This window comes from Ruditapes philippinarum, unplaced genomic scaffold (assembly GCF_026571515.1).
Source record: "Ruditapes philippinarum isolate M1 unplaced genomic scaffold, ASM2657151v2 ctg176_1_1_1_1, whole genome shotgun sequence".
Classification (NCBI taxonomy): domain Eukaryota; kingdom Metazoa; phylum Mollusca; class Bivalvia; order Venerida; family Veneridae; genus Ruditapes; species Ruditapes philippinarum.
This window is the reverse complement of record NW_026864115.1, coordinates 423,497-430,707: the sequence shown is the minus strand read 5'-3', so window position 1 is coordinate 430,707 and position 7,211 is coordinate 423,497. Positions and strand designations below refer to the sequence as shown.

At 29.7% G+C, this 7,211-nt stretch overlaps 1 long non-coding RNA gene across 1 annotated transcript; it reads right to left on the bottom strand.

The window, feature by feature from the left end:
- Positions 1–229: 229 nt before the first annotated feature.
- Positions 230–4,769, bottom strand: LOC132724449 (uncharacterized). Its single transcript, XR_009624912.1, has 3 exons — positions 4,646–4,769; positions 1,983–2,240; positions 230–530 (listed from the first exon to the last, which is right to left on the bottom strand). It is a non-coding gene; the product is annotated as an uncharacterized LOC132724449 (long non-coding RNA).
- Positions 4,770–7,211: the final 2,442 nt, after the last annotated feature.

Genomic DNA, 7,211 nt, shown 5'->3' with positions numbered 1-7,211 from the left:
ATCGTGCTGATACATAAGAAGTAAATTATTTTCAAGATGTGTTGTCCACTTAATACGTTTCTGGTTTTATTGTGAAGATACGGCTGTTATGTCGGATTATTATTTTTTATGACAATAGGTTCATATAAAATGGATAGTTCCTGCTGATGAAGGGCATTACTGTTTAAGAGCGTCTTGCAACATTATAAAGATATTTAGATATAACTGAGCTACAAGAAAAGGCTGATAAATCGACAGAACGCAACATCTATTTGCAATATTAATAATGATAAGTGATGTTTTTCTTTTAAATAGTGGAAGTTGAAATAAAAACAACGCGGAAGGCATTCCAGTTTTCTATTTTACTAATCGTTGTAGTAGTTGTTTTCCTAAATCTGTTTTGTTTCCTTTATCTACTTTTAATTCATTTGCATTTATTGTCAATTGTCAACCAACATAGCGGCTTCAAGTGGCATAAAGGCACTGCATGGAATGTTTTGACAAAAGACTGCTGTATTGATAAAGATTGTACCTCCGCCCGAATTGACACGCTGAAATGAGAGAGAGAGAGAGAGAAAACTTTTAAACATGTTTTTACATATTTCGGCTCAGGATTTTAATTGTCTGCTATTTATCTTATTACAATTTTAGTAATGTGTTTTGAATCCTAGCTGTAAACAGGAGTATCATTAACTCAAGATTTGACTGTGATATACATTTTTATGATTTATTAGTATTTTTAAACATGATTATATTTAGGTTTGCCTCTCTATGTCATGCCGCCAATACAAAGGACCAAAATGGAAATAAGAGCTTTTTTGTCCTTTTTTGTGTTATCCTTGGTTTTGGTGAGCATGTCATAGTTTTACTCGTATGTGATATAGTATTTAATAATGCTCATTTTTTTATCCTATGTTATATTGTTAATTATGTATATGCTTCCTTTGCCGAAATAAATCTATCTATCTATCTAGAGAGAGAAAATAGTAAGAACAGAATAAAATAATCATATGAATTGTTGTGAAGTAATAAAATAAAATTTAGGGTTTTACAATGTACAGTAGACTACATGATTTTGCGATTATTTGAAAGCAAATGATGGAAATCTAAGACAAAAATTGCACCTTGCATGTTGTGTAATGAAAGCGCTACATCGGTTGTCATTATGACATACATGTATATTTTGGTATGATTGTATTGATCTTTTTATATTTTTTCAATAACTTATCCATTCTGATAGAATAGCTACGGACGTTTTTGACTTTTGACGATAACTCTAAAATACATACTGTTAACATTCATTATCTCCCATATAATGATTTTTTAAAGGAACTCGGTAAAGAATAAATTCTAACTTCTGTAGAAATGGCAAATATGTGTTTAATGATGTTGTAATAATGGATGAAGAACATGACAGATGCTCATCACCTGATGAAAAAAATCGTTGAATGAGCAATATTTTGGGATAAAGGTTCAACAATATTAACGAAGTTGTATTTCGTATTTAATACGTAATCGCTATAAGTGGACAATGTCTTAAACGCAAAAGAGACAAAAGATGGAACAGGTATGTAGCCAATGTTTAACGTTTTTGAAACTAAACAGATCACTTAAAAAGTTTTAAAAACAATACAAACAAAAACATTTTTAAGCTAAATGGGTGTTTAAGATGTCTTTAGTATTAGGAAATTAAAACAAAATACACATCAAATAATGCGTTTGATAGTAAGTTGTGAGCGATTAACGAAAGCAACGCAATCCAAAAATGTATTTTTTTTTCAAATTTAATAGATTGTCTGAAAGAGTGGTCTAATAAAAATAATTTGCAAAACACAAATTTGAGATTTTGTTCCTTTGTTGCTTGCTTGCTTGTTTGTTTGTTGTTTTGTTTGTAAACTGTACATATACAGATCTACATATACACTTTTAAGGTCACATAACTGTTTCTTAGGTTTACCTGTTGAGGGATACAATAAAAAAGACCCATTAAACTTAAGACATACTTCTCTACTCCAATAGGCCCGACAACAGCATTGCATGGACTCCAAAATGGCAGATACCTGACGGATTTCATTGTAGACCATTGGTTCATATTCCGAAACGCAAACATTATAATAAAGTTTTCTTGTGTAAGCTCGATCACCTTCGTAAGATGTGTGTGTTAGATTTTCAACACTTAGTCTACAAGAGCACTGGCATGATATATGCTTTAAGAAAGTTACCATAACGATCAATATGAAGATTCTTGCAATACCTCTCATCTGAAAGGAAAATAATATATATTTAATGTATTGCATTGCAAACTGAGAATATAACAACAATGCGGTATAGAGGTTTTGTAACATTCAATACATGCCATTTGTCGTTTTAACTTATTTTGACATGTAACATTTTTTCCGTAAGATTATTCATGCACATAAGCACATTATGGTATACTTTTTAATTTTGGGCAAAAACATAAACCGTAACAGTATAACATTCAGAACAAGATGTTGAATTAATTACATGCATAACAATTTGGATTGCAATAGATAGCTTACACCGTTTTATTGAAAGAAAAGTATAATGACAATTCTAGTGAAATGCTGAAATACATATTGTATCATAGTTTGGGGACTTTTCTGTTGAAAATGTGTCAAAGTTAAATCGTATACATATACACGTACAGTGCGTTAACTGGAGTGCACATGTTAGTTACCCGCACTCCAGAGCATGTACATTGACTTGTTCATTTTTGCTGGGGTTTACATATTGTGACGGAAGAGAAAGGGAAAGCGACAGAAATATCATATTCAGATGCTCGTTCATTGGTTACTTTTTCCCGGGGTTTCATATTGTGATAGCAGGGAACGTGTTTTTATGTTTGATACAAACATCGTACAAATCAGATAGCCTCGTGTTTCGGTGCTCTTTCTATTACTTACCGGTTTATAGATTTAATTTAGATTTAATATATTATATCATTTTCAACATTTAAAAAGTGAAATGATGAAATTGATATCATGTGAATATAATCTGAATTTATATTATATCAATTCCAACATTTCACCAGAAATGCCATTGATGCTTCTAAATAATACTACTTCAATAAATGTACGGAATAAATAATTACATTTTGAAATATTTCATCTTGCCAATAACGTTGAGTGAACTTTTCCATGTATACTCCTTTACATAATATTAAATCTAAAAAGTCCTTACATTTTCAACATAATTATTTTATATTAAAATCAACATATCACTACTGTTGCAATTCTAACTATTGACCTTAAAATAGATACTCTTTTAACTAAAATAAAATGAATAAACAGGAACATTCATATATATTTCTTTGTACATAAATACATCTTTTGAAACTTCAATTTTTATGTACAAAAATGTATAAAATGCATAAAAATCCTCTGTAAAACAAATATCAAATTTGACATTAAAAGCTACTGCATATATAAATTGACTGATATATAAAAATTATTTTTTTAACATGACTACATATGTGTTGCAACTAATATATATATCTATACATTTATGACTAGATTTTAGGGAATTGAAAGGTCTGTCTCTAGGTAGCCATCATTTAGATATCATGATACAAATATGAACTATTATGAATGTAAATTAATAAATTGTTAAATATTTCGCCTAATAAATAAGTTTCAAAAAATATATGTTTGTTTTTTGTCAGGTGCGATACACAGAACATTTCAGTAAATTAGCAAATGGAGCTTCTCTGGGGTTAAAAAGGCTAAAAACATAAAATTTGAAATGCACAGATCTTGCTCTTATATCGGTAAAATATCTGGAAGATAATAAAGAATAAAACGCCCAGAAATCAATTCAAAGTAATTAAAGATATACTATGTTCATCCTATTTTAATCGCAGAAATGTATTGAAATCTATGAAATTCTTACTGAATATTCTTATTTGAATAAAAGATTAAATAAATTATGTATTGGAAGATGCGTTCCTTATTTAAGGCCAAATAAAGTTTGTCTTTCTAAAAAAACTTTTAATGATACTATATATTCATATTGTGACGTCCCTATGGTATGTAGACTTTTAAACATAACTTATCTTCTAGTGTAAAGTCAAAATATGTTTATTTCATATTTACAAAGAGACTGCGTAGCAATAACAATATTTTCTAATATCAAATTTGAACAAGTATATCTTTAAAAAGCTACACTTTATTCAAGGTTATTTTGCAAATTAAAACACTGGACGAGTAAATGTTCTGAAATTGGTACACAAGTTATATGTATAGAACTTTTTAAACCGTATAGAAATCTCGAAATCAAAATATTTTCGGCCCCATCATGTAAACAATATTCTCAGTGGAATTCTTTCAAATAATTCATAAAGTCGATAACCGAAATCAACACCCGGGAATACATTTTACAAAGTCCATCGTCATTATTTTTGCAGTATATTGTTAGAAAAGAGCATATAGTGAATAAGTTTGAGTATAATTATATAATTACAATGATATAAGTTAACATTTTTATCAATTTCAAAAAGATTTCTAGACAAATTTTTACATCTTTAGATTAGCATACATAATTATGAAGAATATATTAAAAAAAATTCAGTTTTCATAATTCAAATAAAAAACAGAGATACAAATACATATTAAGTAAGCAGTCACGTGAACAATAACATACATTTTACCTTTCTTCCAAAACCGTACAATCCCGTAGCACAACAACAGTCCACTATCGTTTATTTTCTTGTGTTTCGTAAAATGATATCAGCGCACAAATTTAGTGAATTATTTTCATTCAATCATAGTTTGCTGAAAGACAAAAGAATCAGAGCTATCTAGAGGACATGAATCATTTGCTCCCGCATCATCCATTTTAGCTGATCTTATCATAGTCAGAAGGGAACTGCTATATGTGGCAAGTAAAATGTTATTGTTATTTCGTATTAGTTACCCACGCACATGTTACAAAGCAACCATCATGTCACTTATTCAAACTATTTTTACCCATTTAGTTGTTCAACCAAGGAATGTTTGAAAATAGCTTTCACGTATTTACATTCAATAGCAGAATTGTAAAAGACACTCGCTGCTATGCATTCTAATTTTGGTAGATAAGAGATAATTTCTTGTGTGTCTTGGTGTAAAATTATAAAATAAAATAATAAATAAATAGAAAGAATAATAAAACAGATCTAAATAAACAAAATTAATCAAAATAAATAGAAATAGGAACGAAAAAGTAAAATCATTTATGAAAGTAGTTACAAATTCAGTAAAAGAATAAAAAGATAATTTCAGTATACATACCACAATAGGTATACAATACATTTAATGTACTTTCAGTCATGTCATACATAAATATTTCTTCAAGTATAATGGTATAACCTCTTGATATGCTATCAAGTCTTAACATCTTATACTCCTTTCTCTGCTAGAATCACAAGAGAACAGCCTTTCTCACCAGCATAGAGCCAAGACAGCCCGCACACCTTCAAAACCTGACTAGCCGCCATTCTGTTTACTAACTAAATTTACTTTTCATCTTGCAAAAGAAGGCGAATAAATTTAACAGCTAAGAGTTTGGATTAAACACATTATTATGTTACTAAGGCCTCGAGGACGGGAATTGTATGACGTCAACAACGCATTTCTTAGGACGTCATCATTTTGACGCACACATTATAATGCGACATACTAAATATACTGTAGGAGGATAAATGTTTCTTTTAAGTATTTTGTGTTTTAGAAGTTATCTTATAATGTAATTATAAGATATAGAACGTTGTTTTGATGAAACATTTTGAGACACTATACTATAGGGATTGTTATAATATTACAATACGTTGAGATTATTTGAACGTGATGCATTATTTTGCCTAAGTTATACTATATGACAAAGTCAAGTTCACTGACAATGAAAATTCGATGTTATTTAAATTTGGAATTGTTCTTATCATGCAATTTGAACAGAAACTATTGCGAAATAAATGCAAATTTTTGAACACAAGAATGGTTGTTAACTTGAAAAATCTTTCGGACTTTGATTAAACATACACATATGAATTTGTCGTTTAATATTTTATCAATTTCATTTTATTCTCGTCATGAAAATCATTTTCTAAATTAAAAGTTCAAATTATCATCAACAGTTTAAAAATGAAATACTGTTTTATATTCAATACACACCCCTTATGTAACATAATCGCCATGCTAACCAGAATGTAAGAGCTATTCATTAGGCAATGAAAGTGATAAAAAGTGACATTGAATATGATTGTCATTTTAATAGTTTCAAACAACAATCTAAATAATGAATTTCTTCTCTATGGAAATATCTGTTATTGAATGAGAAACGCTTAATGGGTTAGGATATCTCATTTCATTAAAAAAGTAAATTGTCCTCATACTATAATAGGATTATTACTCTTTCTTTCATATCATGTTCAATATAAATATATGCTCACCTTTTTATATGGAATCATTACACTATTCTTTTTTATGTGTATATTTATCGTTGTTTCTTTTTTTCTCCGCCGATTTTTAAGAAGCATGCCACTAGATCCATGCTTATTTTTATGAAAATTTTGAAAATGTATTTAAGAGTAAATTATTGTGAAGGAAACAAAAATAGTAATTTACATATTGAAAACGGGCCTTATAATCCCCGTAAATATTTAAAGAGGTCAAAATGCAAAATGCAAAATACTGTCCATACTGGTCTTGAGTCACGCAGTGGAAATATAATAATTGTGATATATACTGCACAATCAGTTATTTAGCGCAAATAATTTTACTTGAAAGACTTAGTTCATTTTTTTCAAGTTTGAGTTATTGAAATATTTTGACTCATCTGGTGGCAAGCAGCTTTGACTCGTTTTATTGGTGTTATATCGGCGAATGGTCCGCCTAACCGGCTTTACTGGATACCTAACTATTAACAACCAATGTCTGTGTAATTGACCGTGTTCTTATCAAACTTGATTTCTGAATCAGCGTTGAGAGACAAATTACCATATAACTTAGTGCCATAAAGTTTTGTGATTTGCACGTGGACCAAACCATCTTCCCTTTTAATATATTACCAGAAACATTGAGCCCTTGTGGCTGAGGGGTTGTCTATAATGGCTGAGGCATAATAATTGCAACTACCGTTGATCCCTGTGTGATCATAAAAGTCGACTCAATGGGTTCGAGTAATAACTGGGATCTATGCATCTCTTAGATACAGTAGGTGCGGCGGTTTTGATCCCT